The sequence below is a fragment of the Pogona vitticeps genome, chromosome 9 (assembly GCF_051106095.1).
Source record: "Pogona vitticeps strain Pit_001003342236 chromosome 9, PviZW2.1, whole genome shotgun sequence".
Taxonomy (NCBI): Eukaryota; Metazoa; Chordata; class Lepidosauria; order Squamata; family Agamidae; genus Pogona; species Pogona vitticeps.
Window position 1 is genome coordinate 803797 of NC_135791.1, and position 23262 is coordinate 827058.

General features: G+C 49.7%; 1 long non-coding RNA gene across 1 annotated transcript in view; it reads right to left on the minus strand.

Annotated features, from left to right (window-relative positions):
* Positions 1 to 23041, minus strand: part of LOC144584283 (uncharacterized) — a 126318-nt gene extending 103277 nt beyond the window's left edge. Inside the window, exon 1 of the long non-coding RNA XR_013538432.1 lies at positions 22869 to 23041. This is a non-coding gene — a long non-coding RNA (uncharacterized LOC144584283). The remainder of the gene's footprint in view (positions 1 to 22868) is intronic.
* Positions 23042 to 23262: the final 221 nt, after the last annotated feature.

Here is a 23262-nt window from a genome sequence, read left to right on the forward strand (position 1 = left end):
TGCAAGGCGACCTTCTGTGTTTGAGTCCAAAAAGAGTGTGCCTTAGCTCTCAAAATTTCAGGACAGGAGAGGGAATGGCACAAGGTTTGAGGAGTGGCAGAAGCCAAACTAGGCCACAGAGCAGGAGGGAGGTGAGATGTGATGTGACCATCCTCTCCAGATATCTTGGAGGACTGAGCGGTCCTCTGCTGTTCCAAAAGGTGGGATTGAAACATGTAGAGTCAAACTAGAAGAGAGGGGGAAAGGCACCAATTAAACATTAAGAAGAACCTCCTGACGGCGGGGGGAACAGGCTGCCTCAGAACAGAGTGGGCTCTCTCTTGCTCAAGGCTTGGAACCAGACGTCCAGTGGCCCACTAGCCATCTGCTGTGGTGCTCTAAGCTATGGATTTCCTGCCTTGACCTGGACCTGTTGGCCCTTGGGATCCCATGCAATTCTCCAGGAGAAGAGAAGGGGCCATGATCCTTTTTGAGTTCTTAGCTCTGTTGCTTTAACTCCTGTGGTGCGCTTGGGGGCCCCTGGTTGTGAAAGAATGGGGCGCTCCCCTGACTTTGCAGCAGGAGTCTAGAGCTCTTCCACCCTACCCCATTCTAACCCCTACTCCCTCCACCCAGCTCCCAGTGACCATCTGGCCATCTTGCTCTTTTTCCCCTGAGGAGTGGATGGAAGATAAATCCTGGGGGCATTGAGCCCCCTCCCCTCTTGCTCCTTTACACACACATGCCTTCCACCTTCCTTTTCTCTCCCTGCCCGCCCCCCATCCTCCCACCACCCCACCACCACCACCACCACTGGGCGAGGCGTCAGCAGCACCACCCCTGCCCAGCACTCTGCTGCACTTTAATGGATTCCTTGACTTTTATTAAACTGTGTCATCGGCCCCCTGGAAATAGCCTGCCTTTCCTCTCCATTGCGCCGCATTGATCACAGGGGCCTGTAGACCTGAGATAAACTTTCTCCACATTTATTTTAATAACATCCCCTCTTGTTGGCGTGAAATGTGAGCAGACTTTTGAAGGGAAGGCAGATGTGCTTGAAGCCAGGGAGCCCTGTCTCCATTCCATGGAGGACCAAATGATAATAATAACAATAATAATAATAAATAGGCCGGGAGGCAGGCAGGCAGGAAGCCTGGCTAACTCGCGTCTCCCAGCGTCTTTCTCCTTACAGTTGAGGCTTCGCTCAAGATTGGATCACACATTAAGGGATATGTACATTTTCTGAGCTACATTTTCCTCCTGGGCACATAGTTCCATCGAAACACTTTAACTGAAGCAAACAGATTTGTAAATGAAGTCCGTCTTTACCACCTGAGGGTGATCAACTGCAAACCCCCCCCCATTTTCACAGGAACCTGTAAGTGTCTCAAAAAGACAAGAGTGCTTCTAAGTGACAAGCCCCGAAGAACAAACTTCAAAATCTAGGAATGAGGGATTGCTTCCTCTCACTGCCGTTTCCCCGCCCCCACCCCCGCCACAGTCAGACCTTCAGGAATTATTTTGGGTCAGCTAAAGACCCCACCCCACCCCCTCCATCATTGTAAAGACCAATGGCTCTTAGCCACCTCCCTTGCAGGATGGGCGCTTGCACCCTCCCCAGAGACCCTGCTGCCTGCCTGGGAAAGAGAAGAACCCTTTCAGAACAGCCACGGAGGGCAGGAAGAGAGGTCGGCAGGCTGAGCCACCTCAACTCCATCCTAGACCCACAAGTTTTTTTAAAAAGGGAGAATCCTGTGCTCAATCTCTGGGATCAAGGCCCCAGATGACCTTGCCTGGAATCCGGGGGTGGTGGTAGTGGTTCCCTTTGGGACGATGGCTGGGAGATCAGAAACAGTCCTGCTCAACCGGAGCTCAAAGCTGGAACTTTAAGGAGACTCCCAAGATTGTGTCAAGACCCCACAAAAGACAGATCCCTGGTAAAAGCCAACCAGTGAAAGGTGACCTGGTTCTGGCTTGGAAAGGCAGGGGGTGAAGTGGCCTCTCCCCTCTGTAAACTCTCGACTTTGTCCTTTTAAGCCAACAGCCAAGCAGACAAGCAAACCAAACATGGAGGGGGCCTTCTCCAGCCACAGTGTTTCCCTCGTCAGAAACGTCTTTTTTGGTCTTAGCAGCTTGACAAGCAGAAGCCGCTGAACTTCAGCAGCCCTTCCTCATGGAGGACATTTGCCTGCCTCTCCTTGGCCCATCATCCCCCCCCCTTGACAAAGATGGAGAGGGCAAGTGTAATCTTCTGTGTGTGACCTAGAGGCATTTAACAGCCTCTGCACATAAAAAAAAGAGGGGAGGGCAACATTCAGCCTTCCCTGCCCAGTGTCTTTGTGGCCTTCTGCTCATGAGACTTTTCCACTTCAGAAAAGAAACAAAGAAGGGAAAAGAAGGGAGTTTCCCCCCCACCCCCCCTACAGATCAGGCTGCTTTTGGTATGGAGACAACCAACAAGATCCACAGACCCCCCCCCCATGCCGTTTTGTGCAAATCCTGCATGTGGTTTTCCTCCAATCAGCCATCTGGGCGCAGGCTCCCGCCAATTAATTTGCCAGTCCCCTGGGCCTGCTGAAGGAGAATCGAAACATTAAAACGAATGTAAATCACATTGTAATAGACTCATAAAACACACATCCGGGTGATGGCCAAGGAAACGGATGGGCCTCCCAGAGGCATGATCTGCATCTCTGGACGCCCCCACTCCGTCAGCGACGCACCCTTTTCCATCCACAAAGATTCACCACATAAATCGAGGGAAGGCTTTATCAGTAGAAGTCATCGTAATTCTCCATTTTTTTGGCTGGGTAGAACATCAAGGGCAATTCAAGTGTTATATAGCTCTGTCGCTTCCACTTCCTGGAGATCCCAGTCACTTAAAGAGAGAAGACAGGAAGACAGGTTGTGTCTGTGACACACCAAGCACGCTAACGTAATAAATGCTGTATAGGAGACACTCGTGGGCGTAATAATCAAAGGGGAAGGAGTAGGGAATTGGGGAGGGGAAAGAGTGATCAGAGTCTTATCTCTAGCAATGCCCCACCACCACCAAAGAAAGCTTGTTTCCCCACCCGCATTCAGTGTGTGCGTGACACACACTTGATAATATTGCATTTGTGAGTTACACAGGACAGGGCGCTGCAACCATATCACGAAGGGCAAGTCACGCCAAGAGGAGAAGAGGTGGAGTGGAGAGAACCAGGGACCTCTACCCAAGAGGAGATCGCGTTTTCCATTTGCACAGGCGCGGCTGACAAAATGGCCAGACGCTTTTTTTTGACACCTCTGAGAGTCCTTCCAAAACCAAGCAGGGAGTCTGGGCTTCAGGCTGCGCTCCTGCTGTCTTCCAACCCCATCAGTGCCTGGTCTGTCCTGTAAGGATGCCATTAAACCTTCAACGTTCATTCCCCTTTGTGGCCTGTAATCCTTTTGAAACATGCCAGATACGAGCCACCCCCCTCTTGCACGCAGAAATGTCCTTAAAGCAACAGCAGGTGAAGCTTTCATAACGGGCAAAAATAACAGAAATCCAAAAAATAAAGAAGGCAGAAATGTTGTGGCACCTTAAAGAGTAAGTGATACATTTTAATGCGAGCTTTCATGGAACATGGCCCGCTTCCTCACACATAAGGCAGGGACTACATGGCAAATATTTATGCATTTATATATGGCCACAAAACAATGAAATTGTCTTTTGTTTTTGTGAGGGAGGGAGGGAGGGAGGGAGGGACACAAGTTGTTGAGAGTGTGGCATTTCACACCTTTAAGATGCCTGCTGGTATCCAGTTCCCTTCCCTGGGTCCATTGCTCTGTAAACAATGACCCCAATTGTCGGCTGAATTAATCTGAGGTGATAATGTTTTCATAGATCACTAAAATAATAAAAACAAGCAAGCTGTCAGGTCCAACAGGATCCTTCTTCACAATTGAGTCTTGGGAATCCTTATTTGGGATTTTCTACAAGGATTCTGCAACATTTTTCTGGCTTCTTGTTTAGGTTTGCCTGGTGGCTGTTTTTAGAGTTGTTTCCGTCTGGGTTTTAAACTTGGTCTTTGGAAGCCACCTTGAGCTTTTCTCAGCAGAGAAGCAGGAGATAATTGCCCAAGCAGCAAACATGATTTTTATGCTCATGGAGGCACCTCCGACTCCATCGCCCCAAATAAAAGATACCTTTTTTTAACACTCTTCCTTTGGATGCAGCACTTGAAAGCAGTACTCAGGCCTGAGTTTCAAGGTCGTGGGATCAAACAGCCTCCCAAGGACAGACACACCCGCCATTGTCATTTATGCGATGATTAAAAGACAGAAGCAGTAGGCAGCCCCTGTTCAGGAAGTGAGCGCTCTCTTTTCATGTGGGGAAGAAGCTGAGGGAGGATGGCTGATTTGTGAGCTTTGAAGGCTGGCGGCATGCGTGGCAAGAGATGAAAGATCTTCCCCCTCCATTTCACTTTGGTGGCATGCAGGACCAGCCAACCTATTCAGCAGTTGGCAGTAAATGGGTGGGCATGGTTTCGGAGGGCAGGATCACCCTACCTTTGGTCAGCCTGGGGCGGCAATCTCGGACAGCAGGTTTTGGGTCTCAGAACTGGGCAACCAGCAGTGATTTGTTATATTTTTGCTATTGGTGTGTGTCCTACATCCACAGGTGGACAGAAGCTCTGATAGATATTGCTGCCGCCACAGGCTTGCCTGTGTTTGAAGGTCTTGCCTCCCCTTTGCCAGTGGGAGAGGAAAATAAAACCAAAACACAGGCCGCACACCAGGAAGAAATGTCACCCTTTAATAAGAAGCAGAGCTGATGTTTGCAACCTGTGTCACTTCTATCGAAGCAGTTGTGCATAACTGCAGCAACATGGCTTTCATTTGGCACGTTCACAGCACAAGGACCTCTGCTGAAAAAGGGCTGGGTGTCAGACCAGGGAGCACCCCTGGGAGCTCGATTCAAGAGCTGTTCAGGCAGCTTCTCAGACATTGTGTTGCACGGATGTGCACTGCCTTTGGGCAAATGTGGACAAAGGACCTGGATTGGGCCATTTGTGCATTTTGGCAGCTGCTACCAGCAAAGGGCCCAGAGGTACCAGCAGGACGGAGAGGTCCTCCACCCTGATCTTTCACACACTGAATCTGACTTTCATGGATCAGACATGGGGGAAGGTGGAGGAAAGCTAAGGGTGGAGCTGAGCTGCTGTCAACAGGGAAGAAGGGTGCACTCTTTACTCTTGAAATGGTCTCTCCTTGCCTTTCTCACCGCAAACACACCAGCCTTGCTGATTTCAAATCTGGGGAAGTGGAGGCAGAGAGAATGGAGGGAGAGTGTAGAAGAGCAGGAGGGGGTGGTGGTTCCCCCCCCTTGCCCTTCCAGGAAGGGAACCAAAGGCAGCTCAGTCCATGGCCCTCTTAACATCCCTCCTTCGTGCCCTTCAGGGTGGCTCTCTTAGGAAACCTTGGGGAGCTTTTGCCTGCGGACTGAGGAAAAGTGAGGAGAGTGTAAACGAAGCCTCGTGCTCCGCTCTGCAAACGGAGGCAGGTGCCCTTCTGTCCCACCTGCAACATTCGGTCTAGGAGCTGTGCTTGCCATTAGCATTTCCGAATTTATGGAGAACTGGCAACACACAAATCCAACCGGAGGCCCTAAGAGAGACAGGGCGGGCGTGTGGGTGAAAGGGAACAGAGAGGGCCAGCCCCAGGCCACGAGCCTTTCATTTAGCATGGGCTGTTTGGTTGGTGGGCCTGTTTATCTCTCCTACTCACCGAGCCTGGAAAACTATTTGGATTAGAGGAGGGGAGAAAGAAAAATGGGCTAGCAAGAAGATGCTCAAGACCCCACCAGGTTGCCCTTCCACTCCCCACCCTGCCAAGGATTTCGGAAGACACAGAGAGCCCATGGAAACAGGAGCAAAAACATTTTGGATATTGCAGCAGCTCGGAAAGCTCCCTCCCCTGCCAACCCATGTTCCAAGAACGTTGGCGGAATACGTCTTCCCCACTCCTTGCTTAATTCTGCTTAATAACAGGTTGCCAGACAAGCTAATTGACAGGCAAGCGAGGGAATGTCAGACGGTGGTGGTGAACAGAGAGAAGAAGGAGAAACGTCACATCACGGGAGCTGTGGCGCTCTCTCCCTCCCACCCTCTCCACCCTCTCTCTCTCTCTCTCTCTCTCTCTCCCTGTGTGTGTGCGCACGCGCTTGTGAGTGTACTGGTGTGCACTGCTGTGTGTGGGGCTCTTGGTGGCTTTGGTTCAGTACCTCGGACAGCTCCAGTTTGAGCAGTGAGCTGTCTGGGGTGCTGAAACCTATTTTGGGCTTTGGAATTCCACACCTTGGTGAAGCTCTTTTGAAAACTTACTTTCCAGAAAGACAAGAGGAGAAAGGATTTGAGCCTTGAACCTGCAAGAACCAGTTTGTAACACGTGGGTTCCCATCAAGTGATCTTGGACCTATGACACACATATACCTCAAGATTTTAATTCCTTTTCTCCTTTTTGGGGGGGCAGGGAGAGAGTAGGTGAAAAGGGAAAGAGAGGGAACAGGGCTCTCATCTCTCCGAAGGACAGTGTGGCCTTTTGATCGACAGCGAGGGTGTCCAACTCACAGGGAGCTTTCCCCTGAGGCTTAAGGGTTGCCACCAGGCCAGATTTCAGCACCCTGTTTGGCTGCCATCCACCTCTAAGCTGTTTCTCGGCCTCTCAATTGCTTCATGTTTGCACCACACCACTTTTCTCCACAGCCTGTTGCTTCCCTGACAAGCAGAGGTGGATGTTTTCAGAGCTGTCAAATGCTGCCATCTATGGTGAAGAGCCTTGTGGAAAGCAGGAGAAAGAGCAAGCGTGAAAGGAGGAAGGAGGGAGGAAATTCCAGCTGGGCCACTGCAGGGCTTTAAGGCACAGGGGCCCTCTTTCCCCCCCTTTTTTTCCAGACAGAATGGATTCCTTAGAGCATCAAATACACCCTGTTGCCCTTTCACCTTATCATGAGCATTCTGAGTGATTATTCCTAATCCTTTATTATTATTATTATTATTATTATTATTATTATTATTATTATTATTATTATTATTATTATTATTATTATTATTAGTAGTAGTAGTAGTAGTAGTAGTAGTAGTAGTAGTAGTAGTAGTAGTAGTAGTAGTAGTAGTATCATCATCATCATCATCATCAGTTTGATTTATATACTGCCCATCTGGGCAGTTTACAACAGATAAACAAACAAGAGAATAACAAAATAATGCCAATACAATTGGGGCATAAATCAAATGTCATAAAGTGCAGTGAAAACAAATACAATACAATAAATTACAATTAAAAGCATAAAATATAAAAGACAAGAAGCATGGTAATGTGAGAAGGACCGATTTCTAGTGGTTGTTTTCCAAGCCTCTCTCAGGGTCAGAACTCTCAGCCGCCCTGCCCTGCGACAATCTTATAGGACAGGGAGACCTCACTGGAAGGAGGCACTTGGCCAGATATCGAGGTCCCAAACCATTTAGGGCCTTATAGGTAAGTACCATCACCTTGAAACTGGAACGGAAGTGAACAGGAAGCCAGTGTAAGGTGGCCAAAGGTGGGGGAGATGTGTTGGTATTTCCTTGTCCCACTCAATAATCTGGCTGCCACATTCTAGACCCGTTGCAATCTCTGTAGCCATCCCAAGGGCAGCCCCACATGGAGGGCATTGCAGTAGTCTCATCTTGAGACAACCACCTCATGAGACTACCAATCCATAGCCTTAAGTTTCATTTATTAGCCCATTGCATTGTGTTAAGCTCATCACCACAGATTCCTTCCAAGGTCCCACTAACTTCTACAGAAAATAGATCAATTCACAACACTTTGCCAAGCATCCAACTGAAGAACCTGGCCGCAAAAAAGAACGTTGGACGAAAGGTGTCTGTGAGACCCTTCTGTGGCCCTTCTGTGGCCACAGTCTCCCCTCTGGCTTCTGTTTCCCCTCCAAGGTGGGCACCCTTCTCCCATCACTAGGAGAAAGCATTGCAGGCCTATCCTTCTTTCTTGCCCTCTCTATGGGCTAGGAAGACGCACCAGAATTTCCTTTATGCCTCAGTTTTCAAGGCTTGCACAATAAAAAAAACTTCCCAATGTCCACAGGTAGCACCATGGCATTGTTGGTGGCGCACTGGATCTGGGCTCACATCTCAGGCTTCCAAACTCAAAAGAGTTAATAACCCCAATTTTCCACTTCACATAATGTAGAAAGATGGTGCTGTGCTTTGTAAAATTCTGCAGCAAGGAACTTCCATCGATCACGCAACAGCCCAGATGTGTGAAATACCTATCATGGACTGCCCCCTGTGGAGGCAGCTGTTTTAAATTATGACTGCAGCGCCCGGTTGCAGAAGAAGCAGGTTGATCTTGCAATACGGTGGCACTCCACGGCCAGCACAGGCAAGAGAGGAAACGCCGGGAAGCTGAGAGATGAAGAAAAATAATCATCTGGCCAAAATTTTATTTCAAATTATCACACGCCTGATGAATGACATGGTATTTGCTGTTTGTTATCCATTGTTTACACACCCACCTAGATGGCAACAGTGTGTGTGCAACCAAGAGCAGACTAAATGCCCCCCTCCCAAAATTGCTTGTACTACTGCTGTGACTTAATTTCATAAGGTAATAGGATTCTGTCTCCTAGTTTTGGGAAGGAGAGATATAAGATTCCAACAGCCCTTTAAAACTGCCTAGAAGAATAGCCTTGGTTTCCCCTGGTTGATGTGGGAAGCCTTCTGAGAAACCAAGGAACACCTTTCCCCTTTCAACCCTTCCCTCAAACGTCTTCACACGCCCAGGCCAGGAATGGCCACCCTCACCACCCTGCCAGCCAAGTCTCCGTTCCAAGTGTGAACATGCGCATACAGATGGGGGCACTGAACAGCAGAGGATTTTTTTTTCCACCGGAGTTCTAAATTCTGCTGATCACACCATCACTACCCGGTGCCACTGTTGCCAGTGGTGGACCAGGGGTAGAAGAGCTGCTGTCCAGAGAGAAAGACCGAATCATGGATCATGTGGTCTGTTTCTTTTTCTTTGTTTTCCCCCATGTGACAAGCCAGATATTTGTCTAGGGTCTTTCTATTGGAAGGAGTCATTTCCAGTCATTCCTCCTCTTTAGGATTTATCACATTTTATGTTCATCAGTCCAAAAAAAGAGAGTTTCAGCCATTTTGCATGTGTGTTGCAAGCTGGTGGAAGGCTGGCAATCTAAATCTAGAAGCTGATTCAGATGACAGGCGCACATTGCGGTGGGTTGCCTGGGGATCCCTTCCGATGCTCAGAGCTGGCTTCCAAACTGAATCAGGGAGCCCAGGAGAGTCTCGTTCTCTTAGTTTGGTTGGTGGTAGCCGTCAGGGTCTCGGAGAGACCAAGGGCCTTTCCTGCCTCCAGATGCTGCTCCTTTTACATGAAGGGCCATTGCAGTTCAGTGGCAGAACTTTGTGCTTTGCACACCGAAGGCGCCTGGTTCAGTCCCAGAGCATCTCCTGGCCGGGCTAGGCAGGAATCGAGCCCCCGAGAGCGGAAAGGAGCCGTGGCTCCTGCCGGCTGAGGTCAGCATGGGTGGGTAGGCGGAGGCTGGGCTTTGGACTTGAAGGAGGGCAGTTGAGTACAGCCACAGCTGGAAGGTGCCAAGACCTTCTGGATATATGATGCAACCCCTCCCCCCCTGCAATGCAAGACCAACCATGTGGGCTGCAACGAGGGAGGCTTTTTCCATTCCTGTTTTATGCCCCTTCGAAGCCATGAACCAAGACAAAGGAGGGCTGTAAAGCAAGAAGCTGAAATGATCCCTCACAGGAAGAAGGGAGGCACTGAAGTTAAGACATGTACGAACGCCTTGTTTCCGTGGGAGGGAGAGGAGATGCTTCCGTTATGGGACTGAAAGTCATCAGCCTTCTCCTGCAGTTCAAGGCAGTGGAAAGGGGACAGGGTAACACTCCCAGCAGGGAATGGTTGCCAGCTGATGAGTCCCCACCATGTCGCACCAATTATTGTGGGGCTTAGCACACAAGCAGGAAGCCCACTGGGGATTCATGAACTAGCCACCCTTGTGCTCAAGCAAGCCAAAACCCTGAGTCTGCATGAGATGTGCAACAGAGGCTCTAGCCATGGAGCTCCCACATCACAGGCCGTCATGAGCCAGAGGAAGTTGGTGCTGGCCACCTGCCTGCTCTACCACCACGCCACTGCCTCCACTGGTCAGAAAGTGGCACTGCAAGTCCAGGACACCACGGGCCAACAGGATTCTTCACCGCCCGATAAAACTGTGGAGGCTCATGTGTACTGCTCAGGCACAAACCCAAATGCATTTAATTGTCCCTGCCTGTTCCCCAGCCCACTTCCAAATGCTGAGCCCAAATTCCCAGGAGAATTTTTTTTCCCTCTGGGTGTTCTTGGTTGTGGCTTGAGTGAATGTTGAGGTTCTGACCCTGACATGTTTTGCAGATGCTACCCTTCTCTCCCTGAGCTTTTTGGGCAGGGTGTTTCTGGCCCGCACATGGGTGGATTTCCACCCCACCCCACCCCCCCATTCCCTGAACCACTTGTCCTAGCGCTTGCTTCTCTCTCTGAATGGCAGAAGAGTTAATAAGTACTGCTTTTCTTCTATTCTACTCAGGGCCGTGATGGAAAATACATTGGCTGGAAGTGAGACAAAAATCAATAGCCCATTCCATTTAACAGGGCGACTGCCCATGTAACGAGATGGAAGTGGATTAGGTGCCTGCTGTTTGGCTGACCCGGGTGGCTCCGCATTCCAGGGCTGCAGGGGTGGAATCACAGTCTTCAGCACCTGCCTTTTTTGTCTATTAAAGACCAAAATACCAAGCATTCTCCTTATGGGCCATGGAACTTTTTCTCTTCCCTGCCAGGGGGAAGTAACAACTAAGGAAAACTTAACAGCTTTGTGGTGCAACTGCAGTATTTCTTGGGATGGAGGAAGGTCTATTCAACAGCCCAGCAGGATTCATATAAGGGCAGGAGGTGATGCTGAGAAGGTTTTGGGTGTGGAGAGGGGAGACGGGAGATCTTGGATTCAATCCCCAAAGTGTGTCACACTGATCAGAGAGAAACATGTTAGCCGGGAAGTAAATTCAATTAGCTTCTGCAGGAAAGTAAAGCGAAATGTGGAACTGCACAACAGAAGTAATAACAGAAGTGGCACATCAGTGGATATCCTGCCCAGATAGTGATGAACCAAGGAGGAGAAGTGTTCGAATCTAGGGTGTTTTCAGCTCAAGCCCAATGGCAGTCAGTTGTGCTCTTTGTCTGGGTTTACGTGAGTTAACCAACATACAAAGATGTTTCATTTCCCTTCTCCTAAAAGGGTAGTTGGCTTTTTGGCAACATCTGGTCAAAATAAACAGGGATACACTGTCTGCTTCCCCCTGGTGGCCAGTTTTGATAGTACAGTTCAGAAATATGATAACATAGAGCAAAACTAGAGAATATGATAACACAGGGCAAAACTAAAGAATACATCCTGTCCCTCTTCCAACTGGCAACAAAGCAGCATAACACCTGAAAATTCCTGCCAAATGCCTCTAAAGATGTATTCAAATGGCCTTTAAAAGATACTTAAGAAAGTAACTAGATGGTACTCATTACATCTAAAAAGTGATTTTATAACTATTAGTTGTATTGCTTGTTATCCCCAAAGCAAACAACTTGCCTGTAACTATTCCACTTGTAACTAATTCTTTCCAAATTCGAGGGCATGTACATGAGAAGTCCAGTGAGACAAAGATTAAAGATTTTGTACAACTCCATGTTTGAGAAAAGCTTTATTGGATTAGCAGCAAAGTGGTCAAATCATGACCGTCCAGACGGATCTCCAGGGTTGGTACCTTGGAGATAAGCTGCAGAAGAAGATCCAAATCAGTCGCCTGCCATCCTGAGGGAGGAGAAGACAGCTGTCAAAGGATATGAAAACCTCGCATGTTAATAATCCTTACAATTTTGCCAAAGACTTAATGCCCAGCCTGTCAGTAACACTGACAGAAGCTATTACAGGAACAAGACTGGAATATTTCAGCAGCATCGGCAGCACCAAGGCTGCAGCTGGGACGCTGCCTTATCTGGGATTCATGACATCGGTGGAGCTGCTGGGAATGGGCTGGATAATTGCAGATGAGATTAATTCACTCTGTATAGATTTTTCCCTTAGTGCATTTTAATTAACTGTTTGAATCAGCAGGGCCTTTCCCCCAAACATCGTTACATCTTTATTAATATTATTATGGCACTTTTTCATCTCTCTCTCTCTTTCTCTCTCTCATGTGCACTGGCTTGCTTAGTCTTCTGCATCCCTTGGTTCTTCCAGAAGGAGAGAAACTGGTTCCTCCCTGTCTGGTACTGAGGCCCATGATCCCAGAGAAGAAGGGTTCTGTCCCCCATTTCCCGGAAGAGCATGGGGTGGCTTACCTGTGGATCATCTCCAGCCGCTCCTGCTCCTCCTCAGAGCACAACTGGTCCTAGACTGCCTACGTTAGTCTGCATGGGTGCTTTGCCTGACAAGATCTGGATCCTCCACAGCTCTTTGAAGAAAGCAGCCAATATTTGGGATAACCAGAAAAGAAAAGCTGGGATTCATGGCCTTGCAGCATTAAGTGGGAGAACTTAACCAGCTTGCAGAATTCTCCAGCCCTTTTGGCTCTTCAGCCTCTGCTCAGGCCTGTTGATGCTTGCCAGCCCAAGGCTCCACTTTGGCCATCAGGAGCAGTGAAACAGCCCAAGAAACCTGCACCCCTGGCCCTTTCCACGTTGCGTCCAAGCCAGAAGCCAGAGTCCCATGGGATGCTGACCTCCTAACGGGCCAGAAGGGAGAGCAAAGAGTGAGGGATTGTGCTTCAGGTGTCCTGCCAAACAAGCCATGGAGTGAGAGAGAGAGGGTTCCTGGTTTGTTTCCCAACCGTCAACCACGGGAGCAGTGGAGGACACTGGGGGTGCAAGCAACAACACCCTTAAAACCTAACATCCAACCTTGACTCTTTCCCATTCCCCAAAACAAACAGATTTCGGAATACATGTGGACTGGACCTAAATCTGACCGAGGGTGACCATCTCGAGTTCTACTCTTTGGGTCTAGGTGCTGCATGTACACTGGTCTCTCTCTTTCTCTCTCTCAATGCTGAAAGAAAGAAAATCAGGTCTAGCTAAGGCCAAGAGCCCCTCAGTCTTCTACTCACTAGCAATTCCCACCAGGGTGTAATCCCACACCACTGCGCTGCTTGTTCAAGTGGCGTTGCCGTTCGGGGATCTCCATGAAGACAGCGTGCCCTCCCCCCCCCCAACTTGCAAAATGGCTGTGCTCACTCGAGTGGCGTGGTCCCACATGACTCTCTTGGTGGTATCTCTGTGCAAACTCTGCATGACACTGACGTAAGGAGGTGTGCCGTGTCTCAGTGGCTCCTGGGTTAGGTCAAACTAAAGCCTTCTCATCCAGACCCATAGTATTTCTCTCGCTTCCCAACTGAAATCCTTGCTTCAATTGTTTAAATTGATGATTGATTCTGAAAATTTCCAAGAAAGGTAGTGCAGGGTTTTTTTTTTCCTTGTGATTTTCTCTTTTTAACAGGAGCTAATAATCCCATTTTTCAAGGTCTAAAATATAATTATGAGCTTTGGCTCAACCAATTCCCAGAGGGATGGCAGCCTGCTCTGAACGTTGTAATAGAAAATGCAGCCACAATAATTAAAGGAGCTGCTTAAATATATTGCTGGCAATTATGTTATTAGGGAGGTGTAGAAATGAGGCATTAAGCAGCAGAAAACAAGGAGAGGCTCGGCTCTGTTGTGTTTTCCGTGACAGCAAACCAGCCTCACAGGGCTGTTGTGAGGATGAATGAGGGGGCTTTCACAGTACTTTGCATGCTAAACAAGCCATCGACATGAAGAATAGCCAGGCAGCTGGGATTAAACATAAAGATATTAAAGGAACCGAGAGAGGTGTTGCTGTTACATGGTGTTGCACAAGCAAGGCAGAAAAAGAGAGGGAAGAAGAAAGGGATGATTTGACTCAGAATTAGAGTTTTATTTTGAAAGCCATAAATTGGCCCTGTGGCCAATCGTTCCGAGGGAGGACGTTTTGTCTTTTCCTTCACAAATTCATTAGGTCTCAACTGAAACATCCCTTCCTTCTGTGGGTCAGCCTCTCTTTCTGGGCAATTATTTTCCGTTTTCTTTGCACTTGCGGCTGTCTCAAACTGGACGGCTGTCTCAAACTGACTTTTCCAACACATTTGGAAGAGAAGGGGCAGGATCCTATCGGGCTAAAAGGGCTAGATTGCAGCATGGCTCATGTCATGGAAGCACGGGGAGGGGAGGGGAGGGAATCGAACTCCCAACTTCTGCCTCTGCAGCCAGAGACCTCAACCACGGAGCTGTCCAATGGTCCATAGGAACAGTCCTCCGGCTTGGAGCCTTTGTCTCTGATCTCATATCAATCCCTCCATTGCCTTTCTTGGTCAACGTCTGAACCGTTGCCGTGTGACCGTTCCCCAGAACAAGGCTTTGGGAAAAAAAAGTTCTGGCTGCCAAGCGGCTTGCAACCTGCCTTCAAGGGCCATTCAAGAAGGCCAGTTATAACAAGGGCTGTTAAGTAGCTCCGAGTGAGGCCCAGAGAGGCTATAAAGCTGAGAGCCGGGCTATTAAAGGCAGCTGCTGAAGCACCAAGGTCACGGCCTCCTCCACCACCGTCCAGCCGAGCCTCCCGCGAGCAGAGGGGCCGTTCCGCAGCTGCAGCTTCGGCCGGGCTGGTGACAGACCTTCTGGCGGCGGGAATCTCAGGAGCCACCTTTGTAAACATTTGTTTTAGGTCAGCGGCTGGGAGAGCAAACACTCCTGTTCATCCCGCTCAGGGGGGGAATTATTTAGATGTTGACAATGAAACTGGCTGAGCTACAAATCTATTTGAAGTGCGCTTGCTTGCGCCGGGCAGAGCCTGTGGGCCCGTAATCTCTCCACAAAGTTTAGACAAGCACCAGCTGTTGAGAGGAGTCCGTTTAGAGGATAAACATGAAGCCTCCCAAATCCATGCCATGGGCAGGTCGGTTCCTTCCTCTCACCTCAGCGAGGAGTCTTCTGTTACCCTGAGAAGGTCTCCGGTTTCTGGTATTTCAATGCCGTTGAAGGAACACCCAGTGAGGTGTGATCTGCCTTCCCACCTGTCTATACTGGGAGGCCAGGGTCTCTTTTCCATTTTGTAGGACAATAATTCCACAGGCCCAAAAGGGATCTCAAGGACAAGCAGCTTGGCCATTAAGGCAGAGCCTCACATTAAGGCCCGCGGCTGTTGGGGCCCTGGGACACTGTGTTTTCCACCCCACCAGCCACAAAGGAAACCAGCCGGCACGGTTCAGACCACTCCGCTAGGCGGGTACAGCTGCAAGGTGATCATGACTGGTCCCCATTCCCTGAGCAGCCTGCTTTAGGATCTGAGCAAGGACTTGAACCTTGGGCATCCCATCAAACCCAGCACCACCTGCTCCAGGAAACATGCCCCACTGTCTTTGCTGGTTCAACTGGTCGGTCTCTCTACAAACTGATTCGAGACTGAGTTCAGCCTACAGAGGCCATTCGCCCAGGTCACGGGAAAGCCTGGCATGCCAGTCTGATACCAGCTGCACGAAGCCCATCCTGAGATGCCTCAGACGACCATCAGAAGAATGGCACGGGCAGGAGGAACCCACAGCTGGGGCCACCCCTTGTGCAGGAACAGGGTGCAGCCCCCCGGCCTCCTTTCTCTCCTGGAAGAAGAACTGGGAGCCCATTGACTGAATGAGCATCTGTGCTGATTATAGGCACACGCACACACACATACATACACACACTGAGAGAGACAGACACACATCAGCCCCTTGCGAGCTGTGAAAAAGGAACAGGTGGGGCTCGAATGAGACTTCTCCCAATGTAATTAGCCTCCTAATTAACGACACATCAACATGAACATCAGAAGCGTGTTTTGTACATGAGATGGATGAGACACCATCCTCTATTCAAAGAATTAATATTTATTCCATATGAAATTTTAATACATATTTTCAGCGAGAGAGGCTAATTCATTATGAGTTAAGAGAGAGGAAACATGCCGAGACTTTGGTGATGGCAAACGAAGCCACCGCAAGCGCCCGCAGCCAGAGATGGTATGGCCGGGCCTGCCTCCTCCCCGGTCACAAGAGAAAGCGTCTCTTCCCCCATCCTCTCTCTGCCCGGCCCTGAGGAGGAAGAATCCCAGGCTCCAACAGGATGGGGAGAAACGGGCCCGTGATCTCCGGCCAGGGCTTGTCCGCCATGTAGGACCTCTTCGGGCCGCACAACAGCCTGCCTCGAAGCTGGCAAGGAGCAGACCCTTCGTTGCGGCTGGCAAGCGGAAACGTCCACGCAAGCTGACCCACGCCATTCTCCGAACAGCTATGCAAGGAAGGTAGCAGGTGGCCCAGGATGCTAGAGCAGCCAGAGGTTTTAACTGAGATACAGGAAACAAAAGTTCATGTCCGGACTTGGCCATGAAATTCCCTCTCTTGCAGATTGACTAGCCTCCCAGGGTCATTGTGAGGAAACAGCAGTGCCGGGTGGGGGCAGGGGGAGAGAACCCATTTAGCACAAGTTCGAGTTCGTAGGACCAAAGGCAGGAAACAAAAGCAGTAAATATTGCCACAGCAGCCCAAGGCTGAAGAATAATAAAAAAAATGATTCATTTGAAATGTGGTGCTGGACGAGAGTGTTGTGGATACCCTGGACTGCCAGAAAGAGGAACCACTGGGTCCTTGATCAAATCACGCCTGAACTATCTCTGCAGGCAAAATTGAGGGAACTGAGGCTGCCGTACTTTGGGCACATCCTGAGAAGGCAGGATTGTCTCTGGAAATAACGATAATGCTGGGAATGGTGTGAGGCATCAGGAAAAGAGGGAGGCCAAATATGAGATGGGCTGACTCCCTAAACAAAGCCATGGGCCTGAGGCTGAGAAGATCAGCCCCGTCATGGCCACAAAGAGGCCACCTGGCCCTTCCATTCCAGCAAGGCCCACCAAAAAAAAGCAAAACATAGAATAAGGCCATTTCCTTCCCAAAGGACCATTATTATGGCTGTCAGAGGCAGGCAACCAGGCAGGAGGAACACAATTTTAAGGCAGAGAGAGAGAAGTGTGTGTGTGGGGGTGTACTGCCAAAAACAAAACAGCACCACCCCAACTGGGCCTGATCCTGAGCTGCCTCTTTCCCCCGGATCAGGATACCTGATAGGGGATCCATCAGCACCCATTGTCTGCAGAAGATGACTGGGAGCAAGTGGCGGGGGGGGGGGGATTGCAGCTTAGACTCCGAGTGGGTTTTCAAGGAGATCTGTCTTTTCTTTTTCAATCAACCAGAGCTACATTAACTGGAAACAGAAACGAAGAAGATAAACTTCAGTTCTTCCTTAACATCAGCATCTCCGAAAGTCCCTGATAAGAAAACTGTGTTTTACAACTGCCACCCCCCCCAACCAACAAAGACTTCCACTGACTTATTCCAGATATTATTCCTGCCACTCTTGTGAACAGAGTGTGCTGCTTAATGTCACGAGGAATACCAGTCACTTGTACGTGTTTTTTAAAAAAATCTGAATGCACAGATTCCTTTTCCCAGATCCCCTTGGCCAGTGCAAGTTCTTCTCCCGAATCATTTTGGGCTTCTTAGATGTTGGCCCTGCACTCTCCAACAGCACAGACGTTCGAGTCAACCTACAAGAGACTCCTTGCCAGAAACTTGTTTTTGTTTTTTTGGTGTATGGGTGTGCGTTGACTTTGCTTTTCTCAGTGTGACACGGAACACCAACTTCAGACTTGATCTATCCTTCACTTTCCTGACAATCCAGGTTTTCCTTCACAAAAAGGAAAGAAGAGAAAAATCTGGTGACTAGATGAGATCTCCAGTGGTTGGGAACGTCCTCCCAGAACTCACAGATCTCCTTTAGGTAAAATTGTGAACCTACCGTATAAAGAGCAACACACAGGAAATAATAAAAAGGCCCTGGATTCCCCTTATTTCACACAGATTGAGGGATGTCCTGTTTCCATGGGCAGAAGGCTAGCAAAGAATATTCAATTGTGCAGCACACACAGGGCATCTGTAACAATGCGAAACCAGCTAACATGCACATACACCAAATGCAGGGGCTCTGTGCAATTTCCTTCCCCCCCCCCCGCCCCTCCACCTCCCTATCTCCTTTTTTTTTTAAACAATCACCGCGCGGCTGCTTGGCAACCAGAGACGAAACTGACAAAACACCGATCAGTCTATTTCCCTTGTTCCAGCCGCAATAAATCTAAGCTGTGACATAAATTAAATTAAACTTTCCAAATACTTTCAGTTTTATTAGCGGGGAAAGAAACTGAAGTCTTTCCCTCCCCGTTCTTTTTCCAGTCCTGACAGGGGGGAAAAAAAGAGACACACACAACACACATGCAGGCAGACGTTTTCCGAGGATCAAAACAAATGTCCTCTCTGACAATCGCGCGCCAGCTGCAGGCTGATTTATGGGGAAGTTGCCAACCACCCTCTCATTTTCTCCACGTTTAATTCGAGTTTCGTACCTCACGTTACCTCTCTTTTAATAACTCGCTCCTTTCTTACTACCCTTCGGGGGGTGCGATCCGACCGCCCTGGACAATAAAACTCCAGAGACGGCGGGAGTTGTCCCCGGCTGGCTTCGGGAGCCGAATAAACCATCTAAAGATCTAACGCTGTATTGATTCATCTATCAGAAAAAGCCCACCTGGGCCTCCATCCTCCTGCCCACCGCCACCCTCAGTCCTTTTCCTAAGGCTGTCTTCCCCCCCCCCCCCCGCCAGCCTTTTTCTCCTCTGTCCGTGGATCCACGGAAGAACATCTGAGAGCCTCTCCATCAGAGAAGAGCCCAGAGCAGCCACGAGTCCCTTTTAAAAGAGGGGAGTCCTCCATTCAATCATTCTGGCGAAGGTGTCCTCTCTTTGGACAGCAGATGGACCCTAGTGTAATCGGGAGACAAAGGGCCAGAAAAGAGAGAGTTCAGGGGTGGGGGGGAATTTTGCCCACCCACCGTGAGCAACACCTCTGCCCCTGGCTTCAGCAGCAGGGAGACCAGCCGCTTGGCCACAGCTTTCCACATGGCGTGAGGGGATCTTTTCTGTTCAAATTATAAGTGGCCTCTCTACCTTTTCCATCTGCGCAATGCACTTGTATGCAAATGTCTTTTCCTTCCTCCGTTTGGGGACCTGTAAGTGGCCGTCCTGGTCCCCCTCTGAGCCCATAAACCAAGCTCTGGCCTTTTACCACTTGGCCATCCCTATCTGTGCCGGTCATTCTCTCACCCCCCCACCCCTCTCCCTATATACTGCCCCCCATGCCCTTGCTACATTCGGGGTGCCTGCAGCCAGAGATGGCTGAGTCTCTGTTTTTTAAAAATCACCAAAGTTTACTCTGTGGAGGAAAGCCGGGTTTGCTGGCCAGACTTGTCAGGAAATCAATCTTGAGATAGCGTCACCTCCTCCAACTTGTCCTTTTTTATGATTGTTTTAAAGCGAATTATTAAAGGTCATGGCAGGTCAACTGCACAGTGTAATAAAGTTGGAAATTGCTGCCTTTATCAACAGCTGAGAAAATAACATGTTTGTTCACTCCTGCCGTGCTGCATTCATCTTATTTTGAGGAATACGCTCTCCGTGCTCACGACAAGAGCTTTGCAGAAAGGAGACCAGGACGGATGGGCCACCAAGATGCTTTTCCTGCTCAGATCCTTGGAGTTGGGTCGGCAAGACTGCATCTATGGAGGAGAAAACAACCTGGATGTGTCAAAAGGGCCAAGCAGGAGGGTTTGCCCGCATGCCTGCCCACTGACCTTCCTGGACCATCTCCGACCAAGCCCACGATGGAGGAGGGGGCAAGGCAACCCCCCTGCTCCTGAGACACAAAAGAGCAACATGGGGGGGTGTATTTCGGGTTGATACTCCCGGGGAAGCCTGCGTGTTTCTGCTGTAAGAACAGAGACAGGTGACTGAGCTGCTGCACCCTCGGGCCTTCAACAGAAAAGGGGGTCCCCATGTTGTTCTCTTCTTCCCAGTGGGTTTCCCATAATAGTCTCAGTCCTTAATTCAGCACCATCTAGAGCTGTGGGATTTGCAAGCCAAGGCAGCTGACTAATTTCCTTCTCATACTTTGAATCCACTGGCTCGGGGATCCTACCCTCTGGAGGCCCCCCCCCCAAAAAAACAACATCCTCCACCTGATGCATAACAGCCTTTGAATATTTAAATATGGTCATGGTCTCTTCAAATGCCAAGATGGCGCCATGGGCAGTGCCTCAGATGGTGACTCAAGAGGAAAAAATATATATTTTAACGTATTTTTATTTTTAAAAATAATATATATAATCAATATGGAAGGCTCCGTCATTCTTCCCAGTGGGAGCACCACAGCGCTATTCCACTCAGCTCAATTATCCTTGGCTCCATTCTTAGGGAAAGCATTGTGATTGTTCCCAGCTTCCTGCCAGCCGGCACCCTGCCAGCTTTTGCCTGGCTAAGTTAATAACCTTGCAACTTGCCATGGGCTTCTTAGTTACAATGGAGGGGGGGAGGGTTCCTCTTATGGGGAAAGCCCTGCCCCATCTCCCACTCCTTCCCCTGTCTCCCCGTGGACTCAGCAAAGCAGGATCAGGCCTTCCTCTTAAGGATGCAGCAAGAGACCCCCCCCCCCAATGCATTTTGCAAGCTTCAAGAATTCGCAGGGCAGGACAAGCTGAGTTCCTCGATTATTAAAAGGTGGGTTGTGAGCAGCAGGGACTGAAATGGTGTTAAATAATGATGTACTACGTTAGGTTAATCTAATTTGTTCCCCCACTAATAGGGCATGTACATAGTAATAAGCAATATCACGCATGGAGCTGTGAGGCTGTCATTGATGTAGAGCTGCTGAAACAGATTCACCCAGCCCTGCAAGCTTGTGTGGAAAACACAGGGAGAGCTGACCAGGGGGGACCTCGAGTCCAAGGCCTCACAGCCAATGGTGGGGGGGGCATTCCATGTGCCGAAGAAAGGGGCAGAAACAGCAAAGGCTCCAGTGGCCAAAGCGGGCACCTTGGCATGCGCTGTGCGCCCATCTCGCACACGCCCTGTCACTCCGTGCAGGAACAGAACCTGGAGCAATTTTGCGAAGTCATCCATGGGGCAAACCAGAAGGCCTTTGTCACACACAAACACACAACAGGCTCCAGATTTCACCAAGAAACCCCCAAGATTCTGTACATAGAAGAGACGCTTTCACCCATGGTGGAAAAGGTGCCGTGCTGGGGAAACAGGTTAAAAGAAGCCCATCCCGGCCATCCTCTGTGGGACAGAGGCCGTGGCTTCTTCTGCCTCTCTAATCCCAGAGACAGGCATAAAGGAGGAGGAAACTCTGCTAAGAGGGGGAAAGAGGCATTTCTCGGAATGCCCGTTTTGGCCCCACACAAGCGCCTGGAAACCCAATGCAAAAAGGGGGGCAGAATCTGCTACATATGTAAATCCTCACGAAAACTCAGCACTGCACCTCTGGACTGTGATGTTGTCTTCCCCCTGCCTGAGCACATCTAGCAGCGAAATTAGTTGGGAAGCAACAGATACACGCGTGCGCATGGTCTCGCACACGCATATGCACACACAAAGAGAGAGAGAGAGAGAGAGCAGAATCCCAAGGAAGTGGGTCAGTTTCTAGCAGCAAAGCACAAGCCAGGCTATTACATGAGATAAAATCTGTTTTCCCTTCCAGGCCAACAAAAAACAGGGCTTTTGGTAAATGGAGGAGGCGCAGCTGAGGCAGGAAAGTGGTGCAGGGTCAGCGAGGCCGCCCTGGTGTTCACTGGGCTGGGGAAAGGGAGGGGATGCAATTTTCCAGCTGGACCCATTTCCGCTGGGACTGGAGACTTCCAATTCCAGAGCTAAGTGCCTGGTGAGGGGAGGAAGTGGGGACTGGAAAGCTCTCCGGGGGGCCGAGAGCTGAGTTTCATGTCAAGAGACATCCATCAAGGATGGAGGCAAAAAGTTCCGCCGGACCCTCGTCTCCACCTCTCTGTCCCCCGACGGATGCTGAAGCTCCACCAATGTTCAAAAAGGAGGCCCTGGGCAGAATTTACTGGGAGGAAACAAAAGCTAAAGCGGAGGGGACCGGCGAGAGGAGTCTTTCTTCGGATCGTGGCTACTGAAACAGTTGCTCCTGGGGACGCGACGTCTCGTTCCGCCGAGGTGCTTTTGTGTTGGCTGTCTGGGCCTCCTGATTGGCTTGGGCCGGCGAGCGACTGCTGCTTTGTAATACACTGCACGCGTCATTTCTCTTTGCCTTCAATGGGCTCCATTAAATGAAGTGCTGGCTAAATTAGCAATCTGAAAGGCACTGATTGCAGGGAAGCTCCATAAACCGAGTTTCAAGCTTAGCATGTTCTCCCTCCTGTGGGGGGAAAGGTCAGAGGGTCTCAGGTGAGGCGGGAAAGGTCTCCTGCGCCAACACAGTTGTGAAGAACACAACCCTCAACCCCCAGCCCCCTATCTTCACTCCTGGAGGGAGACCACAGCATCCAGGTATAGGTATAGCATTCAAACTGGGAAAATTGGGAGAGAGCGAGAGAGAAGCAGGGGGTGGTGTTGCTGTCCCTGCACTTAATCAAACAGCACCACCAAACAGCACCATAATTGCTCCCCTTTCACACTGGTGATTTAGTTTTTTGCACCAAAGGAAAGGTGGATTTGGAGGGGTGATTTTAAGAGGGGGCATGCTATCATTCTTGTCACTCTATTCCACATTACAATGATGCAATAGGCCTCAAAAAGGCAAGTCCCCCAAGACTGGATGTTTTCCCCTTGCTTCTCCTTCATTTCCATCAACAATCTCCTTCCTTCCTTCCTTCCTTCCTTCCTTCCTTCCTTCCTTCCTTCCTTCCTTCCTTCCTTCCTTCCTTCCTTCCTTCCTTCCTTCCTTCCTTCCTTCCTTCCTTCCTTCCTTCCTTCCTTCCTTCCTTCCTTCCTTCCTTCCTTCCTTCCTTCCTTTCAGGACAGCAGGAGAAAACTCTTCTCTCCCACCAACTGCCTGGTGGCAAACAATATCTTTCAGGCTCAGCCTGCTCATTCAAAGACTCTTCTCTTGCATTTAAAATGAAGAGGAAGAATGGCATGGCTTTAGGACACGCTGCCCTGTCAGGGGAGAGTGACGGCTGTGGAAAGCTTTTCCTATTGCCACCTCCCTCCCCTTTTCACGGCAGCACAAAACAAAACCTTCCATC